General features: G+C 47.4%; 1 long non-coding RNA gene and 1 pseudogene across 1 annotated transcript in view; one reads left to right on the top strand and one right to left on the bottom strand.

The window, feature by feature from the left end:
* The window catches only part of LOC139232630 (uncharacterized), a 152768-nt gene that overhangs the window by 124697 nt on the left and 6367 nt on the right, over positions 1-21704 (top strand). The gene's annotated exons all lie outside the window — the stretch shown is intronic.
* Positions 5603-10904, bottom strand: LOC139232614 (zinc finger protein 239-like; annotated as a pseudogene).

Below are 21704 nucleotides of genomic sequence, written 5' to 3' on the forward strand. Positions count from 1 at the left end.
GTGATGATTTGAATTCGATGCCCTCGAGTTACTGACTCACCGACTGGTGGAAATAGTTTTTCCTCATTTACCGGATCAAATTTTGAACACCTCCCTCAGATCTCCAATTACCCTTTGTTCTCATGAAAAGAGCCCCAGTTTCTCCAATCTCCCCTGATAACTAAAGACTCTCTTCCCTGGTATCGTCTGTGAATCGCTCTGCACCCTCTCCATGGTCTCGACATCCTTCCTGGTGTAAGATCCCCAAAACCTGACAATATTCGAACTGCAGCCTAACCAATGCTTTCTACAGGTTTACATGACCTCTGCCCTTTTGTACTCCACACCCCTATTTATAAAACCTAGGATCCCATGTTTTTTATAACGACTTTATCAACTTGCCCTCCTACTTTTAAAGGTTTATGTATCTGAACTCCTTGTATGTTTTAGAGATATTAACATAACTTGGCTAAAACACATTGACATCTCTAATGGCGGATATAATGTGCATCATGGGAAAGAGAAGTTTAGTCTGAGTTAGAAACTCAAACAATCGATTCACTGCAGACAGGTCGCCATGGCAACACTGATCAGACATTCCATTCACTGAACCCAGTTAGAATCTGTAATAAGAACAGGGTTTGTCTGTTAGTAACCTTAAACTAGAGTGAGTAACACAATAGATTAGATTATAATGTGTGATATTTATATCTATAATTGTGAAACTATAAGAAATAAAAACTAACAGCAGGCAGGGGAGTTTGGGGATATTGAGAAAATTACTGAAGAAAAATAACTTGGGAACCAGGGAAAGTGTCCTTGTAAATCACAGATTAGAGAAGTTCCAGCTGTCGTCTTCACTTCCTGCCCAACCCTGTGGAGAAGACAAAGAAGAGTCCGGTGCCAGAGGTGGATCAGTGCAGGGTATAAAAGTGAGGGGAGACTGATGTAAGGGGGCAGTCGGGACTGGAGACACCGGAGATCAAGCTCAGGGCGCCCGAGGTTCCATCCAGCGGGCTGACCTGGTGTCAGTTACTGTGTACACGTGGGACTTGCATCTTTACTCTGATGTGGTAGAGCACAGAGAATCTGCTCAAATTATATTTCTTAAGATATTAAAGTTGCTAATAATTGAATATATTTAAGGTGGCGATAGAGTTTTGAAAGATAAGGGAGTGAAGGGTTATGGGGAGCGGGCAGGAAGTGGAGTTGAGGCCAGGATCAGATCAGCCATGATCTTATTGAATGGCAGAGCAGGCTCGAGGAGCCAGATGGCCTACTCCTGCTCCTATTTCTTATGTTCTTGTGTTCCTTAATGAGACAATGAATTAGCTAGAATCTTACAACCCTAAATCGCTCTGCTCCTCTACTCCATTGAAAGTTTTACCATTTAATGTACATTTCCTCCCTTTATCTTCCTCCCAAAATCTATCACAGCACATTTCTCTGCATTAAATTTCATTTCACATCTACCTGTCCCAATTACTAACCTGTGTATTGACAATGAAGGCACTTAAAGTCCTCTTCACAGCTGGCCATGGGCTCTTTTTGGCGTTCCCTGGAGATTTTGATCGTGTGCCCCATATACCCAAGCCCAGATCATTTCTCTATATTGAGCAGAGCAATGGTCCCAACACTGACCCTGGGTACACCACTGTTTACATCCCTCCAGTCTGAAGAACATCCATTAACCGCTACTCTCCGTTGTCTGCCCTTTATCCAACTTCCTATCCACGCTGCCCCTCTCCCTTTAATACTGTGAGCCTTAATTTGATCAACAAGCCTCCTGTCCTGCACCTTATCAAAACACCTTTTGACAATCCATCTAGACAACATTCACTGCATTTCCTTTCTCACTGCACGGTGTTATTTCCTGAAACCCTGCTGTCTGTCCTGAATGAATCCATTTCACTACCAAACGTTGCAATGTTTGCTCCACCCCACAGGGTTCCATCTGTTTAAAGCCACAACACAAAGGTCCAGTTTCCTCCTGGAGTTTGAGGGAAAACACTCCAAATTATCCACCTCCCCACAACTACCCGGGACACAAAGACACAAACTCCGGGACAACCAGGAAGTGCTGAGAAATCCCCAGCGAGTCAGGGAGCGTCTGTAAATGGAGGAGAAATGAGTACTGGTCAGAGAGCGTCTGGAAAATAAGGTGAAATTACTATTTTTAGTTGACAAATGTATCACTGATTTTAATGGGACTTTTCCCATGACCCAGCTCCTGTGATAATACAATAACTTTTATTTATATAGCGCCTTTAACATTGTAAAACGTTAATACTGGTTGTAAAAAGACCGGATTCTCAGGAGGCTCTACACCACTGGCTATTCATGAGTCAGTGATCTCCCATCACATTAATGTGCTTCTGCTGTGTGTGTTTAATAAAGTGCCAGGAGCATTTCACAAAAAGTGGGGAACCAGTGAGTGTAGAACTGAACCCAGATACAGTCTGCACCTTCAGGGGAGGAGAGGGAGGGGAACCAGAGTGTAGAATTGAACCCAGCCAGAGTCAGCACCTTCAAGGGAGAAGAGGGGAACCAGTGAGTGTAGAACTGAACCCAGCCAGAATCAGTATCTTCAGGGAGGAGAGGGAGGGGAACCAGTGAGTGTAGAACTGAACCCAGCCAGTGTCAGTACCTTCAGGGGAGGGAGAGAAGTCAAACAAAAGGGAAAACATTGGCGATGGTTTGGACTTCAGCACAGGCAGGAGGGAGTGTGTGTGGGAACAAGACAGGAAAGAATGTTCTGTAGAAACTTGAATTGTCTGTTTAGAAGAGTAGGATTTGCAGACGGGAAACACAAACCAAACATATAGTCAAGATCTGACTGAGACACTCGCTCAGGACCTGAATATCATCGGCCTTTGAACACAGAATGAGAAATGTTTGTCTGTTCTGTCTGTGTGAATAGATTTCAAACATCAGTGTGACTGGAAAAGCACCAAGACACACACTCCTGAGTGAGAGTGTTCCAGTGGAAAGTGGAAAGAGCTTTAACCAGTTACACAGCCTGAAAAAAACATCGCACCATTCACAGCGTGGAGAAACCGTACACGTGTTGTGTGTGTGGGCGAGGCTTCAACTAATCGTCCAACCTGGAGAGACACAAGGATACCCGCACCATGGAGAAACCGTAGGAATGTGGGGACTGTGGGAAGGGATTCAATGACCCATCCCTATTGGAAACTCATCGCTACAGGCACACCGGGGGGAGGCCGTTCACCTGCTCCATGTGAGGGAAGGGATTCACTCTAGGCTGCAAAAAACAAAAGCAGCCTTGGAGTCTGGAAGGGCGTTAAGAACGGTTCTCTTGCTGCTGAAACTCTCATCCATGCCTTTGTTATCTCTAGACTTGACTACTCCAACTCACTACTGGCCGGCCTTCCACATTCTACACTATGTAAACTTGAGGTCATCCAAAACTCAGCAGCCCCTGTCCTAACTCGCACCAAGTCACGATCGCCCATCACCCCTGTGCTTTCTGACCTACATTGGCTCCGGTTAAACAACGCCTCTATTTCAAAATTCTCATCCTTGTTTACAAATCACTTCACGGCCTCGCCCCTCCCTGTCTTTTTCAGCCTCACAACCCCACAAGATATCCGTGCTCCTCAAATTCTGCCGCCTTGAACATCCCTCATTATAACTGCTCAACCATCGGTGGCCGTGCCTTCAGCTGTTTGGGCCCTAAGCCTCTCCGCATCTCTACCCGTTTTTCCTACTTTAAGACGCTCCTTAAAACTTACCTCTTTAACCAAGTTTTCGGTCATCTGACTTAATTTCTTCTTTTGTGACTCGGTGTCAAATTTATCGGTGTTTTGTCTCATTAACACTGCTGTGAAGCACCTTGGGATGTTTTGCTACGTTAAATGCGCCATATAAATAACATTTATTATAAAAACCGTTGCACATGACTGCTCCATGCAACACTCCACCCCAGATCCCCAATGGTGCAGGGAAGGACCCCTGCGTAGAGAGCCCTCCATTGGGGACCACCGCCTCCGCTGGACAGCAAGATGACCCACCATTGCGACTGAGACTGGGCAATGAACAAAATTCATCAATCAATGACACAGAAACCCGAGTGCCCGGGTTCTCAGCCCTGGAGCCAAGTACGCTGGCCGCCACTTTTCCATCACTAACTCGCATCTTAGGCCCAGCCCAGTCTGGCTCAGTCACTAAATGCTTTCTAACTGTGATTCTAACTCTGGTGGAAAGCTATGAGGCCTCATTTTATTGTGTGACCCTGTGGATATGTGAACCCTTTGAGACCTTGCAGTTGGACTACATTGAGTTGCAAAGGGTTCAGAGTTACAAATATGTGTTAGTAATAGTAGATGTGTTTAGCAAATGGATTGAAGCCTACCCTACCCTGGACAATAAGGCTCAAACTGTTGTTAAGGTGTTAATGAGGGAAATTGTTCCTAGGTATGGTATCCCAGCTCGACTGATGACCACCTATGTTCTTTCTCTGACATAGGCTCTGCGACTAGCTCACAACCAGTTTCGAGAGGCTCACCTCGACCTCCCAGTTTTACCCGAAATGTCGCTCGTGGCACCAGGGAAGTATGTCCTGATTAAGAAATGGATTCGGAAGGGATTAGAGCCACAATGGGAGGGGCCTTTTCAGGTGTTACTCACTACCCCCACTACAGCCAAGATTGAGGGGAAAAGTGCCTGAGTTCACCTGCACCACTGCAAGCTCACCACCCTCTAACAAACCTATTTTACTGGTTATTCTAATTCCTGTTTCTGTTCCAGATTTCCTCTTCTCCATAGCTGAACAAGGCCATCTCTAGCGGCGTCCTGATTAAAAGAGTGGGTCCCGAGGAGATCAGTTTGAACTTTTACCCGTAGTGATAGACAGCCAGCTACACCGATGGTGACCTAAGGAGAGCCGGGAAAACTGAACTCTTTTAATCAGCAAAATAATTGGACTATTTATCTGAATCCTGAGCCGTAAGATGAAACCATGTCTGTTTGACACAGTCTATATTGATATATGATAGTTTTGGCGCATGGGAAAGGAAACAGAGGCGAGAGCTCCATGTAAACACCTTTTTGTATATGTCTTATGTTTATGCGCAAAATGGACACTTCTCTAGATGCTGGGTGTGTTCCCATATCCCTATACATTCCAAAGGGGGAATTCCTTTGCGCCCTGTTCCACTGACCCTAACTGAGACTGTCAGATGGATTCAGAGCCAGACTATCACATCCTATCTAATGCATGGGGCAATTATTCTCATCGTAGTAATAATTACCTGTTGTCTGATTGTTGGTTGCCTTAACCTCTGCTGTAAAGTAATGACGGCAAGGTTACCAAACCCTCTTGTGGTCAAGGGCTCCCGGGTTATGATCCAACGAACTAAAGAACTACTCGACAATAACAACAATATGATTCAGGAAATAGAGTGTGAACGGATGAATGCAATACTCCTAGAATGATCCTAAATGTTTTCATAGAATGATAAAAGGGGGGAATGTGGATATGTGAACTGGATATATGGAAATAAAGACAGTGAAGTGAACTGGATATATGAAAATGTATAAGCCATGGAAAAATAACTAAGAGAATGTCAGATTGCAAATAATACAACATCAGCACAATTAAGACGTTCTCAAGGTTTTAAGTTACTAATCATGCCAGTATAAATTGTAACATGAAATGGATATATGGATAAATGAAAATACAACATCAGCACAATTAGCAGAATTGCAAGGTTTCAGTTAGTAGTCACGCCAGTAAAATTGTAACATTTAGAAGCAATGCCTGAGCTTTAGTAAAAACAGCCCATATAGATGTCGGTTCATGAGTGGACAAAGGAAAGGAAGGATCAAAAGGGATAGGCTGAACTAGGATGTCACTCTAATTGTATCTTGTTATCTATTTCTGAAAATGTATAACTGTCGTCGCTTTACAATGCAACGTTACCTTGTCCGTAGGAAGTGTGTACGCTCTATCAAGAGAGTAAAACTTCTGTCTGATAAGGTCCCCGATCGGGATTTGCTTTTTAAATAAAAGCTTGCTTTGTTTAAAGCACAATCGGTATTCGTTTCAGTAATTTTGCTGAACCAGATTGAGGGAAAAGAATCCACATTTACATTCCGAGAGGCTTTTAATGGCTTTAATAAACTGGCAATAAGATTTTTATTTTAAAAACTGGAAAGTGGTGAAAAACGTCATTAGCACTGCCTCAAAACTCAGAGAAATCCACTTCATCAGCGCCCCTGCCACAGGACTCAATATCCACCCCCTCCACCTCTGGTGCACTATGTACTGTCTCACAAAATGACCACGGTCAGGTCGTGTGGAGTCAAAGGTCAGGTAACAGAAAGGATGGAAATATGGCAACAAACTGCCCTCAACTCCAACAAATGATTTCTGTTTTGCAGCCATCTTTCCATCCATTCTGCTGCCTGGCCCTTCACTCCACACGGCCTGACCTTGGTCATCTTGTAAATCTTACATACTGTTGTGGGTAGCAAGCTGGTTACAAAACAGTAAACAGAGAGTAGGGGTTAAGAGTAGCTACTCAGACTGGCAAAAGGTGGGAGGTGGTGTTCCCCAGGGATCGGTGCTGGGATCACTGTTCTGGCAATAGGTGGGCAGTGGTGTTCCCCAGGGATCAGTGCTGGGACCACTGTTCTGGCAATAGGTGGGAGGTAGTGTCCCACAGGGATCGGTGCTGGGACCACTGTTCTGGCAATAGGTGGGAGGTGGTGTTCCACAGAGATCGGTGCTGGGACCACTGTTCTGGCAATAGGAGGGAGGTGGTGTTCCCCAGGGATCGGTTGTGGGACCACTGTTCTGGCAATAGGTGGGAGGTGATGTTCCACAGGGATCAGTGCTGGGACCACTGTTTTGGCAACAGGTGGGAGATGGTGTTCCCCAGGGATCGGTGCTGGGACCACTGTTGTTCACCATTTACATAAAGGATTTGGGCTCGTGAATCAGAAGTACAATTTCCACATTTTTAGATGACACAAATTGGGAGGTAGAGTTAATACTGAGGAAGACTGTGACAAAATGCAAGATATTAATAAGTTTCAGAATGCGTGTGTAATTGGGAAATGAATTTCAGTATAGATCAGTGAGAGGTGGTGTGTTTTGGTAGGAAGAATAAGGAGGCCACATTCTATTTGGAAAATAAGAGTCGAAATGGGGAAGAGGAGCCAAGGGATCGAGGGGTACTGATACACAAATCACTAAAAGTAGCGACGTGGGTTAATACGGCCATTTAAAAAAGCAAACAAAGCACTGGGGATAATTTCTAAAGGAGCCTTCTGTTCCATGCCCAGGAGCTCTGAACCATGGGACAGAGCGGCTGGGACACATTTCTTACACACCTCAAGATTAACCCGCACGGTGATTTTTCTGTCAGTGCAGAGAGATGAAAGAGACCAAAGTTCCGTTTGGCCCTCTCAGTGTGGCCCTGAAGGATTGTGTCCAGGCTGAAGTTCTGTTCCCGCCGTATGATCCTCCCCCTAGATTGTCCTCTCTGAGCTCCAGCCGGGTGATGCTAAACACTCCGGTGGGAAAGACAAAAATCCACAGCAATGTGTTAAAAGCAAAGCTGATTCATTTCCCATTCATCCTGAATATTAAACTCCAGCCCAGTTACAGAAGTTATCAGCAGAAACAAACCCCAACTGTCAGAATGAACATGGTTCAGTCCTGGATGTGATTAAGAGCAGCAAAAACAGCAGAATCCATGCCCTACAGTCACTTGTGAAGTCGCTGGTGTGTCAGCAGGTTGTATGACTGAGTGAATCCCTTTCCACACTCAGAGCAGGTGAACGGCCTCTCCCCAGTGTGAATGCACTGGTGTATAGTAAGTCCAGATGATCGCGTGAACCCAATCCCGCAGCGAGAGCACCTGAAATGTCTCTCCCCAGTGTGAACACGATGGCACATCAGTTGCCCGGGACTTTTATAGCACTTCCTGCAGTCCGGGCATTTAAAAGGTCTTTCGTCAGTGTGAACTCGCTGGTGTGTCAGCAGGCTGGATGACTGAGTGAATCCCTTCCCACACTCGGAGCAGATAAACAGCCTCTCCCCAGTGTGAACTCGCTGGTGATTCAGCAGGTTAGATGACGAAGTGAATCCCTTCCCACACTCTGAGCAGGTGAACGGCCTCTCCCCAGTGTGAATTCGCTGGTGTATCAGAAGGTGGGATGACTGAATGAATCCCTTCCCACACTCTGAACAGCCTCTCCCCAGTGTGACTGTGCTTGTGTCTCGATAGGCCAGAGATTCGGCTGAAGCCTCGTCCACACACACAACACGTGTACACTTTCTCCTCACTGTCAATGGTGCTTTTTGCTTCCATATTGAGAGGCCGATGATATACCGGTCCCAATGAATCGAGTGACGCCGTCAGATTTTGATGCAGCGTGCAATTTGAGTTTCCTGTCTGCAAATCCTCCCCTTCGAATACCCTGTAAAATTAATTTATAACAGGAAAAAGGGAGTGTGAGAGAGAACCCACAAAGAGGCAGGTTAGTAATAGACAAGACAAATGTGTGAAACATGACTCTGCCTGACTGAATTCTGCTTTTCCAAATGTCCTGCTACTGCTTCTTTAATAAGAGGCAGGTTAGTAATTTGAACTGAATGAATCTGCTAAATTGAGGGGCTGGCAGTACAACAAAGTGACTATGACAGCAACCGGATTGTCGTAAAAACCCAACTGGTTCACTAATGTCTGACTCTGGCTGGGTTCATTTCGACACTCACTGGTTCCCCTCCCTCTCCTCCCCTGAAGGTGCTGACTCTGGCGGGGTTCAGTTCTACACTCACTGGTTCCCCTCTCTCTCCTCAAGGTGCTGACTCCGGCTGGGTTCAGTTCGACACTCACCAGTTTCTCTCCAATACGTGACCCATGTGCGAACCTCAACAGTGAGTGTCGACAGGCTATTCTCATGAGGCATCACATGTGCATTTTCCAGCAGGGTCACTGGACCCTCCTCTCAATGGCTCAGTAGCTACAGGCAGCGACCAGTGTGACTGAGTCATAATAACAGGAGGGGCCCAGGTTTAATCCCCTCTGCGTATCCTCCCCTTCTAAACCCCTGTAAAAGCTGTTTACAAAAGTCATCACTGTAAGTAGTGTGGAAGTACAGGCCATAAGGTCACCGGTCTGGGCAGCCAAAGCAGAACCAATTTCCCCCATCACAAAGACCAAGTATGCACTGTCAATTTCAGCAGGAAAGAAGCTAATTACCTTAGACTTACTGACCTGATCACTTAGACTTACTGGCACCAACTCGACGAGTTCGGACAGGAATATTACATGAAAAGGAGGGTATAAAGATAGACAGGTTCGGACAGTCCAAAGTGAGGATCTAGGAGTAACACTCGGCAGAAGTAGGCACCAGGGAAGAAACCCTTGATGGGACAGTGTTAGGATGGACTGATCATCCAGGGACCTACTGGATAACTATAAAGTATAAGTGGTGAGTCTTGTTCTCCAAAGCTGTAAATGCCCATCCCACACACTCTCCCTCTCCCTGTGCAGAAATCCAAACCTATTGCACCATCTCCAACTATTTTTTCTCGCTTCCCTGAAAGCACTGACTCTGGCTGGGTTCAGTTCCATACTTACTGGTTCCCCTCCCGCTCCTCCCCTGAAGGTGCTGACTCTGTCTGGGTTCAGTTCCACATTCACTGGTTCCCTTCCCTCTCCTCCCCTGAAGGTGCTGACTCTGTCTGGGTGTCTGTGCTCTCATCACCTCTTTATACACTCTGACCCTCCCTATCTATCTGTAATATCTCCCTGTTTGGTGATGGGCTCTCCCTGACCACTCTCCATTTCATCTTCTGAGACAGATGCTCCCAGACTGTCACCATTTCAGGGAACCATACAGCACAGAAGACCAATCGGTCCATCAAGCCTGTCCGACTCACTGAAAGAGCCACTCCCTGCACCTACCCCAAAACACTGGAACATTTTTCCCTTTGAAGCATTCATCGTTTTGAAAGTTATTATTGATGAACTTTTCAAAGTGTGGAGCCCAGAATGGAGCCCAACCCTCAATATCTGAGGTGTAACTAGTGACTGATAAAGGTTGACCATAATGAGCTTGTTGTTGTATTCTATACTGCTATTAATACTTTAACAGATTGAGCAGCTGACCCTGCCCCTCACAGATTTGTGGTCACCTTTAGGCCAAGGGTGCCATCAGCCGGTCCAGGCAGCGGGCGGTCGAGGGGGTCGTTCAACCTGACTGCCTGCCTCTCTTCCGCTCTTACATCCGGTCCAGGGTGTCCTTGGAGATGGAGCACGTGGTGTCCACCGGTACGCTCGCGGCCTTCCGCGAGAGGTGGGCACCGGAGGGACTGGAGTGCATCATCACCCCCGGCAACCAAATTTTAATTTGATTTTATATGTTTTAAAGTTTAATTTGTTTTAATTGCCGGGATTTTTTTAGTGTCCCCCTCCCCTTTTATAGGGGGCACTTGTAAAAATTTATGATTTTATTATCCCCCAAAAAAATCACAAAAAAAGTAATTAAAAAAAACCCCAAAAAAAACAACAAAAAAGGGCATTGGAAATGTTTGAAGTGTCCCCCAGATCGGGGGGGCACTTGATCTAATGTTTGCCTGTTTACTTTAAAAGAGTTGTGGTCACCTTTAAATTGGACCATTTGGTTTAGAAAGCCTCCCATTTTTCTTCCTTCCAGAACACATTGAGTGTGGGTGTCCCTGGGAGCCTGAGGCCCTGTCCCCGCGGGCGGGACAAACCCGGGCTCAGCCTCTGGCCTGTTATTGGGCCCTGGACCCTACACCAGGGGTTTATGAAGCTCACCAGCCCCACTCGCGGCTCCAATTCCTGCCCCGCGCCGACAACCCACCGTCTCGTGTCCCACATCATCCGGGCTCCACCAACTGTCGCCGCCTACGCATGCTCAGTGCGGGAGTTTCCGGGCTCAGCCCCGCCCACTGGGGGGGGGGGGGGTCCGCAAGCCCCGCGCACTCCGATTGGTTGCAGGACCAACCGCCCGCTCGGTTCTCCAGTCCTGCCCCCGTGCTTCCTATTCGTCCGCAGCCGCCGTCAATCACCTGGGCAGTATGAGCTGAGCATGCGCGGTGGGGCTGCTGTGTCTCAGGCAGCGGCTGAGAGATGGGCGGAGGGAGCGTGTTAATAAACCCCGGGGGGGACGCGGGCTTCACACACACCGAGTGCGGGCCCAGGCCCCACCCGCGACACAACACTCCGCATTATCCGCTTCACACACACCCGCTGTGGGCCTCAGGCCCCGAACAACAACCTGCGGCTCCGGCCTTTCCCCGGGCGGGGGGCAGCTGCGGGGCTTTCTCCCGGTGACAGGCCCCCGGCAACGGCCGCTCTGTCCCGGGGTGGGCGCTGGGTGCGGGGCGGGGGGAGCTCTGTGTGTTGCAGCAGTTTGAGCGGCAGTGGGGATGGAGGAGAAGCTGCTGGGTTCCCCCCCAGTACTTCTGGGCCCAGTGGGTCCAACAATTGCCCATGTGGGGCTGTCCGGGGGGTGGGCTCTGGGCCCAGTGAGACCAACAATTGCCCATGTGGGGCTGTCCGGGGAGGTGAGCTCTGGGCCCAGTGAGACCAACAATTGCCCATGTGTGGGGCTGTCCGGGGAGGTGGGCTCTGGGCCCAGTGGGACCAACAATTGCCCATGTGGGGCTGTCCGGGGAGGTGGGCTCTGGGCCCAGTGGGACCAACAATTGCCCATGTGGGGCTGTCCGGGGAGGTGGGCTCTGGGCCCAGTGAGACCAACAATTGCCCATGTGGGGCTGTCCGGGGAGGTGGGCTCTGGGCCCAGTGGGGCCAACAATTGCCCATGTGGGGCTGTCCGGGGAGGTGGGCTCTGGGCCCAGTGAGACCAACAATTGCCCATGTGGGGCTGTCCGGGGAGGTGGGCTCTGGGCCCAGTGAGACCAACAGTTGCCCATGTGGGGCTGTCCGGGGAGGTGGGCTCTGGGCCCAGTGAGAAAAACAATTGCCCATGTGTGGGGCTGTCCGGGGAGGTGGGCTCTGGGCCCAGTGAGACCAACAATTGCCCATGTGGGGCTGTCCGGGGAGGTGGGCTCTGGGCCCAGTGAGACCAACAATTGCCCATGTGGGGCTGTCCGGGGAGGTGGGCTCTGGGCCCAGTGAGACCAACAATTGCCCATGTGGGGCTGTCCGGGGAGGTGGGCTCTGGGCCCTGTGAGACCAACAATTGCCCATGTGTGGGGCTGTCCGGGGAGGTGGGCTCTGGGCCCAGTGGGGCCAACAATTGCCCATGTGGGGCTGTCCGGGGAGGTGGGCTCTGGGCCCAGTGGGACCAACAATTGCCCATGTGGGGCTGTCCGGGGAGGTGGGCTCTGGGCCCAGTGGGACCAACAATTGCCCATGTGGGGCTGTCCGGTGAGGTGGGCTCTGGGCCCAGTGAGACCAACAATTGCCCATGTGTGGGGCTGTCCGGGGAGGTGAGCTCTGGGCCCAGTGGGACCAACAATTGCCCATGTGGGGCTGTCCGGGGAGGTGGGCTCTGGGCCCAGTGAGACCAACAATTGCCCATGTGTGGGGCTGTCCGGGGAGGTGAGCTCTGGGCCCAGTGAGACCAACAATTGCCCATGTGTGGGGCTGTCCGGGAGGTGGGCTCTGGGCCCAGTGAGACCAACAATTGCCCATGTGTGGGGCTGTCCGGGGAGGTGGGCTCTGGGCCCAGTGAGACCAACAATTGCCCATGTGGGGCTGTCTGGGGAGGTGGGCTCTGGGCCCAGTGGGACCAAGTATTGCCCATTTAGAACTCAGCAGAGGAGGACAAAGGGTTTGATTAGGGCAGGGAAAATGGAGTACGAGAAGAAGCTTGCAGGGAACATTAAGGCGAATTGCAAAAGTTTCTATAGGTATGTAAAGAGAAAAAGGTTAGTAAAAACAAACATAGGTCCCCTGCAGTCAGAATCAGGGGAAGTCATAACGGGGAACAAAGAAATGGCGGACCAATTGAACAAGTACTTTGGTTCAGTATTCACTGAGGAGGACACAAACAACCTTCCGGATATAAAAGGGATCGGAGGGTCTAGTAAGGAGGAGGAACTGAGGGAAATCTTTATTAGTCGGGAAATTGTGTTGGGGAAATTGATGGGATTGAAGGCCGATAAATCCCCAGGGCCTGATGGACTGCATCCCAGAGTACTTAAGGAGGTGGCCTTGGAAATAGCGGATGCATTGACAGTCATTTTCCAACATTCCATTGACTCTGGATCAGTTCCTATGGAGTGGAGGGTAGCCAATGTAACCCCACTTTTTAAAAAAGGAGGGAGAGAGAAAACAGGGAATTATAGACCGGTCAGCCTGACCTCAATAGTGGGTAAAATGATGGAATCAATTATTAAGGATGTCATAGCAGTGCATCTGGAAAATGGTGACATGATAGGTCCAAGTCAGCATGGATTTGTGAAAGGGAAATCATGCTTGACAAATCTTCTGGAATTTTTTGAGGATGTTTCCAGTAAAGTGGACAAAGGAGAACCAGTTGATGTGGTATATTTGGACTTTCAGAAGGCTTTCGACAAGGTCCCACACAAGAGATTAATGTGCAAAGTTAAAGCACGTGGGATTGGGGGTAGTGTGCTGACGTGGATTGAGAACTGGTTGTCAGACAGGAAGCAAAGAGTAGGAGTAAACGGGTACTTTTCAGAATGGTAGGCAGTGACTAGTGGGGTGCCGCAAGGTTCTGTGCTGGGGCCCCAGCTGTTTACATTGTACATTAATGATTTAGACGAGGGGATTAAATGCAGTATCTCCAAATTTGCGGATGACACTAAGTTGGGTGGCAGTGTGAGCTGCGAGGAGGATGCAATGAGGCTGCAGAGTGACTTGGATAGGTTAGGTGAGTGGGCAAATGCATGGCAGATGAAGTATAATGTGGATAAATGTGAGGTTATCCACTTTGGTCTATTATCTGAATGGTGACAGATTAGGAAAAGGGGAGGTGCGACGAGACCTGGGTGTCATGGTACATCAGTCATTGAAGGTTGGCATGCAGGTACAGCAGGCTGTTAAGAAATCAATGGCATGTTGGCCTTCATAGCGAGGGGATTTGAGTACAGGGGCAGGGAGGTGTTGCTACAGTTGTACAGGGCCTTGGTGAGGCCACACCTGGAGTATTGTGTACAGTTTTGGTCTCCTAACTTGAGGAAGGACATTCTTGCTATTGAGGGAGTGCAGCGAAGGTTCACCAGACTGATTCCCGGGATGGCGGGACTGACATATCAAGAAAGACTGGATCAACTGGGCTTGTATTCACTGGAGTTCAGAAGAATGAGAGGGGACCTCATGGAAACGTTTAAAATTCTGACGGGTTTAGACAGGTTAGATGCAGGAAGAATGTTCCCAATGTTGGGGAAGTCCAGAACCAGGGGTCACAGTCTGAGGATAAGGGGTAAGCCATTTAGGACCGAGATGAGGAGAAACTTCTTCACCCAGAGAGTGGTGAACCTGTGGAATTCTCTACCACAGAAAGTAGTTGAGGCCAATTCACTAAATATATTCAAAAGGGAGTTAGATGAAGTCCTTACTACTCGGGGGATCAAGGGTTTATGGCGAGAAAGCAGGAAGTGGGTACTGAAGTTTCATGTTCAGCCATGAACTCATTGAATGGCAGTGCAGGCTAGAAGGGCTGAATGGCCTGCTCCTGCACCTATTTTCTATGTTTCTATGTTTCTATGTCCGGGGAGGTGGGCTCTGGGCCCTGTGAGACGAACAATTGCCCATGTGGGGCTGTCCGGGGAGGTGGGCTCTGGGCCCAGTGGGACCAAGTATTGCCCATGTGGGGATGTGCGGGGAGCTGGCTTCTGGGGGAGATTAGATTGTTAAACAGACACTGTGCACAATATAAAAGCATTTTAGGATTAAGTATTTCTGCAGAGGATTTACGTCCCTCTTTCATACACAGATTTGTTTTAGTTCATTCTTTGGATGTGGCCATTACTGGCAATATATTGCCAGTCCCTTATTTCCCGTTGAACTGCTGCAGTCCGCATTTGCTCCCACAGTTAGGTAGGGAGTACCTGGAATAGCGATATATGTCTGATTCAGGATGGTGTGTGACTTGGAGATGTTAGAATCATAGAATGCTAACAGCACGGAAGGAGGCCATTTGGCCCATCGAGCCCATGCTGACTCCCTGCAAGAGCACCTCAGCCAGTCCCACTCATCTGTCCTTTCCCCATAGCCCTGCAAATAGTTTTCTTTCAGATACTTATCCAACTCCCTTTTGAAAGCCACAGTTGAGTCTGCCTCCACCACCCTTTCAGGCCGTTCATTCCAGATCCTAACCATTCACTGTGTAAAAATGTTTTTCTTTTGTCACCTTTGGTTCTTTTGCCAATCACCTTGAATCTATGTCCTCCGGTTCTTGACCCTTCCGCCAATGGTGGTCACTTTTTTATAGTGCGGCCCCATAAATGACCAGATTCACGAAGCTCAATTTCACAACCTGCCTTTCGTTTTTTTCTTTCTCATGCTCCCTTTTTCCTGTTTTATGTTAATTTCACAGGGCATTAGAAGGGGAGGATTTGCAGCCGCAAAGCTCAAACCAAACATCGCATCAAGATCTGACCGTCACTCGTGTCATCATGACCTAACTATCACTCGCCTTTGAACATGGAAATGGCTGAGACCTTAAACAATTATTTTGCTTCGGTCTTCACAGTGGAAGACACAAAAACCATGCTAAAAATTGCTGGTCACAGGAATGTGGGAAGGGAGGACCTTGAGACAATCACTATCACGAGGGAGGTAGTGCTGGACAGGCTAATGGGACTCAAGGTAGACAAGTTCCCTGCTCCTGATGAAATGCATCCCAGGGTATTAAATCTACCAAAAGTCTCTGGACTCTGGGGAGGTACCAGCGGATTGGAAAACAGCTAATGTAACGCCTCTGTTTAAAAAAGGGGGCAGACAAAAGGCAGGTAACTATAGGCCGGTTAGTTTAACATCTGTCGCGGGGAAAATGCTTGAAACTATCATTAAGGAAGAAATAGCAGGACATCTAGATAGGAATAGTGCAATCAAGCAGACGCAGCATGGATTCATGAAAGGGAAATCATGTTTAACTAATTTACTGGAATTCTTTGAGGATATAACGAGCATGGTGGATAGAGGTGTACCGATGGATGTGGTGTATTTAGATTTTCAAAAGGCATTCGATAAGGTGCCACACAAAAGGTTACTGCAGAAGATAAGGATACGCTGAGTCAGAGGAAATGTATTAGCATGGATAGAGAATTGGCTGGCGAACAGAAAGCAGAGAGTCGGGATAAATGGGTCCTTTTCGGATTGGAAATCGGTGGTTCGTGGTGTGCCACAGGGATCGGTGCTGGGACCACAACTGTTTACAATATACATAGATGACCTGGAAGAGGGGACAGAGTGTAGTGTAACAAAATTTGCAGATGGCACAAAGATTAGTGGGAAAGCGGGTTGTGTCGAGGACACAGAGAGGCTGCAAAGAGATTTAGATAGGTTAAGCGAATGGGCTAAGGTTTGGCAGATGGAATACAATGTCGGAAAGTGTGAGGTCATCCACCTTGGGGGAAAAAAAACAGTCAAAGGGAATATTATTTGAATGGGGAGAAATTGCAACATGCTGCGGTGCAGAGGGACCTGGGGGTCCTTGTGCATGAAACTCTTTTGGAGTTTACCTGAAAAAACATAAACATTAATCCGTGCCACCCGCCCTGGATGACACACCAGACATTTACACGGCCCTTTTTTCAACTTGGGAGCTTGCAAACACTGTAACCGTCAAAGGGCGTCGACACGCACCGCCCGCGCCTGCGTGTCTCTGCTCACATTTTGCCAGAGAAATGGAGTAGTACTAACCAGGCCTGACTCTGCTTGGCTTCCGAGATCAGACGAGATCGGGCATTTTCAGACTAGTGTGGCCGTCCAAAAAGTTAGTTTGCACGTGCAGCAGGTGATCAGGAAGGCGAATGGAATGTTGGCCTTCATTGCGAGAGGGATGGAGTACAAAAGCAGGGAGGTCCTTCTGCAACTGTATAGGGTATTGATGAGGCCGCACCTGGAGTACTGCGTGCAGTTTTGGTCACCTTACTTAAGGAAGGATATACTAGCTTTGGAGGGGGTACAGAGACGATTCACTCGGCTGATTCCGGAGATGAGGGGGTTACCTTATGATGATAGATTGAGTAGACTGAGTCTTTACTCATTGGAGTTCAGAAGGATGAGGGTGGATCTTATAGAAACATTTAAAATAATGAAAGGGATGGACAAGAAAGAGGCGGAGAGGTTGTTTCCACTGGGCGGGGAGACTAGAACTAGGGGGCACAACCTCAAAATACGGGGGAGCCAATTTAAAACCGAGTTGAGAAGGAATTTCTTCTCCCCGAGGGTTGTGAATCTGTGGAATTCTCTGCCCAAGGAAGCAGTTGAGGCTAGCTCACTGAATGTATTCAAGTCACAGATTGATAGATTTTTAAGCAATAAGGGAATTAAGGGTTACGGGGAGCGGGCGGGTAAGTGGAGCTGAGTCCACGGCCAGATCAGCCATGATCTTGTTGAATGGCGAAGCAGGCTCGAGGGGCTAGATGGCCTACTCCTCTTCCTAATTCTTATGTTCTTATGTTCTTATAACTATCACTCGCCTTTGAACATGGAATCAAAAAGCAGCATTGACAGCGGGGAGAAACTGTGTACATGTTGTGTGGATGTAGCTTCAGTCGATCCTCTGGCCTGGCGAAACATAAATGCAGTCACACCGGGGAGAGACCGTGTAAATGTGGGGTCTGTGGGAAGCGATTTTATTACCCGTCTGAGCTGGAAAATCATCGGCGAGTTCACACTGGGAGAGACCTTTTAAATGCTCGGACTGTGGGAAGTGTTATAAAAGTTCGAGCGACTGAGCTGTCATCAATGTGTTCACACTGACGAGAATCCGTTCAGGTGCTCTCACTGCGGGACTGGGTTCTGGCGATCATCTGGACTCACTACACCAGCGCACTGACACTGGGGAGGGGCCGTTCACCTGCTCAGAGTGTGGTCATCCTACCTGCTGACACACCAGCGAGTTGACAAGTGACTGCAGGGGTTGGATTCTGCTATTAATCACTTTCAGGACTGAACCATGTTCATTCTGATAGCTGGGCTTTGTTTCTACTGATGTTAATAACTCCTGTAACTGGGCTGGAGTTTAATCATCGAATCCTTACAGCACACTAGGAGGCCATTTGGCCCATCGAGCCAGTACCTGTGCAGGAGCACTTCAGCTCGTCCCACTCCCTCGCCCTTTCCCCATGGCCCTGCACATATATTTCTTTCAGGTACTTATCCAATTCCCTTTTGAAAGCCACGATTGAATCTGTGTCCACCACCCTTTCAGGCCAGATCCTAACCAATTGCTGCATTAAAAAGATTTTCCTCATGTCGTCTTTGGTTCCTCTGCCCAATCATCTTAAATCTGTGTCCTCTAGTTCTCGATTCTTCGGCCAATGGGAACAGTTTCTCTCTCTCCACTCTGTCCAGACCCCTCATGGTTTTGAATACCTCCATCAAATCTCCTCTCAACCTTCTCTGCTTCAAGGAGAACAACCCCAGCTTCACCAGTCTATCCACGTAACTGAAGTCACTCTTCCCTGGAACCATTCTTGTAAATCTTTTCTGCACCCTCTCCAAAGCTTTCACATCCTTCCTAAAGTGCGGTGCCCAGAATTGGACATAATATTCCAGTTGTGGCTGAACCAGTGTTTTATAAAAATTCATCATAACTTCCTTGATTTTATACTCTATGCCTCAATTTATACAGCCCAGGATCCCCTATGCTTTGTAAACTGCTTTCTCATCTTGCCCTGTCACCTTCAATATTTTGTGCACATATACCAGCAGATCTCCCTGTTCCTGCACCCCGCCCCGCCTCTCAAAATATACCTTTTCATTTATATTGCCTCTCCTCATTCTTCCTCCCAAAATGTATCATTTTGCACTTTTCTGTGTTAAATTTCATCTGCTTCGTGTCCACCCATTCCACCAGCCTGTCTATGACCTCTTGAAGTCTATCACTATCCTCCTCACTGTTCACTATACTTCCAAGTTTTGAGTCATCCGCAAATTTTGAAATACTGCTCTCTACACCCAAGTCCAAATCATTAATATATATCAGGAAAAGCAGTGGTCCTAGTACCGACCCATGGGATACACCACTGTATACTATCCTCCAGTCCGAAAAACAACTGTTCACCACTACTCTCTATTTCCTGTCTCTTAACCAATTTCGTATCTGTGCTGCCACTGTGCCTTTTATTCCATGGGCTTCAACTTTGCTGGCAAGCCTATAATGTGGAACTTTAACAAACACCTTTTGGAAGTCCATGTACAGATCATCAATCACTTTGCCCTGATCAGCCATCTCCGTTACCTCATCAAAAATCTCAATCAAGTTATTTGAACACGATTTGCCTTTAACAAATCCGTATTGGCTTTCCTTAATTAATCCACATTTGTCCAAACCATCTCTTTAATAGGCATTCCATTGTTCAATTAGTTTTGCCTGCCAATCTTTGATTCTAATTTACCTGGGCCAGATCCATTCTCATCCCACTGAAATTGGCTTTCCTCCAATTAAGTATTTTGACTATAGATTGCTCTTTGTTCTTTTTCATAGCTAACCTAAACATTAGGATACTATGATCACTGTTCCCTAAATGTTCCTCTAGTGAAACATGCTCCAACTGACCCTCCTCATTCTCCAGGACCAGATCCAGCAATGCCTCCTTCCTCATTGGGCCAGAAACATACTAATCAAGAAAGTTCACCTGAACACACTTTTGAAATTCTTCCCCCTTTACATTATTACTATCCCAGTCTATATTAGGATAATTTAAGTCCCTGTTATCACTACTCTATAGTTCTTGCACCTCTCTGTAATTTCCCTGCAAATTTGCTCCTCTCTATCCTTTCCACTGCCATCAGAGAAAATTCACAGACAGCCTACAAGATATCCACGCTGATACACAGGAAGCTTTGGCCTGGATATTCAACTTAGATATTGACATTTGATTTGCTTTGCTACTACTATACTAAAGAAGAAGATGATGAGTAGGTGACCAGGATATTTTGGATCGAAGTCAAATAGATCAGCTTTGCTTTTAACACAGTGCTGTGGATTTTTGTCTTTCCCACTTGAGTGTTTAGCATCACCTGGCTGGAGCTCAGAAAGGACAATCTGCGGGGAGGATCGTACGGCGGGAACAGACCTTCAGCCAGGACACAGTCCTTCAGGGTCACACTGAGAGGGCCAAACGGCACTTTGGTCTTTCTCATCTCTCTTCACTGACAGCAAAGTCGCCGTGCGGGTTAATCTTGAGGTGTGTAAGAAATGTGTCCCAGCCGCTCTCTCCCATGATTCAGAGTTCCTGGGCACGGAACAGAAGGCTCCTTTACAACAGTGTTGAGAGTGGAGAAAAACAATGGTGAATGCTGGGAATGTGCTGTCCAATCAGAGATTGGTGTAAATCTGCGATCTGATCCTGACTGAAAGTGGAACGGCAGGTTTATGTTTCCAGTATAAAAATGACTGGTAATTATTCTATGAAGATTTAAAGTATTTGTGTGACAATCCTAAATCTACCATTTTAAGGCAGGCTTTAACACATTTAAATAAATCCGTTATTGGTTAAAGTCTGCATTAAAATAGCAGACGGAGGAGTTCACAGGAGCCTGATAACTGCTGGTACAATTATACAACAGACAAGTGATCTCCAGATAAAGAAGGACCTGCAGCGTGTTTCCAGGAATTCCCTCTTTTATTGATGTGTGTGTGTTAGACACAAGGATAACTAAAACTACACGACCCGGGACATCCACGGGGGTGCGATCCTGACAGTTACTCTGGGATCACTCCCGCTGTGGAACTCCACCACTGACCCCGCTGAAGGTTGTAGGCTCAGGGAGTGGGGCCTCCAGGAGTTAGCCCCTTGCCCGTATCGTCAACAGCTCAATAGAGTCAGGGATTGTTGCCTCAGATTGGAAGGTAGCTCACGTAGTTCCCATTTTCAAAAATGGGGACAAATCAGAGCCAGCTAAATAACAAAATAGTAAACTATTTTACAGGCACATCAATAAAATAAGGAAGGCTGGGATGGGAATAGGGCCATTCAGGGATAGACAGGGTAATACATAGGTAACGGTGGAGAGATGGCAGAAATATTAAATCATTATTTTGCTTCAGTATTTACCAGGGAGATAGAACAGGTGGACATGATATTGAATGATGAGATTAGAAATTAGATAAGTGCATTTAAATTTAAAAAGGGGATATATTAAAGAAACTAATCAAGCTCAAAGAGGACAAAACCCCTGGTCCGGATGGATTGCACCCAGGCATTCAAAAATAATCTAGAGAACAGATAGAAAAGGCTTTACTGTACATGTTTAGTAATTCGTTAGAAAAAGATGTAGTGCCAGAGGACTGGCGGATAGCTAAGGTAATAGCTATATTTAAGAAAGGGGACAGAACATGTCCAGATAATTATAGACCAGCAGCTTAACATCGGTGGTAGGAAAAATAATATCATCCCTGCTAAAGGAAAAAAATAGAAGAACATCAGTCATTGAAAGTTGGCATGCAGGTACAGCAGGCAGTGAAGAAGGCAGCAAATGGTATGTTGGCCTTCATAGCTAGGGGATTTGAGTATAGGAGCAGGGAGGTGTAACTGTAGTTGTACAGGG

Source organism: Pristiophorus japonicus, chromosome 20 (genome assembly GCF_044704955.1).
Source record: "Pristiophorus japonicus isolate sPriJap1 chromosome 20, sPriJap1.hap1, whole genome shotgun sequence".
Taxonomy (NCBI): domain Eukaryota; kingdom Metazoa; phylum Chordata; class Chondrichthyes; family Pristiophoridae; genus Pristiophorus; species Pristiophorus japonicus.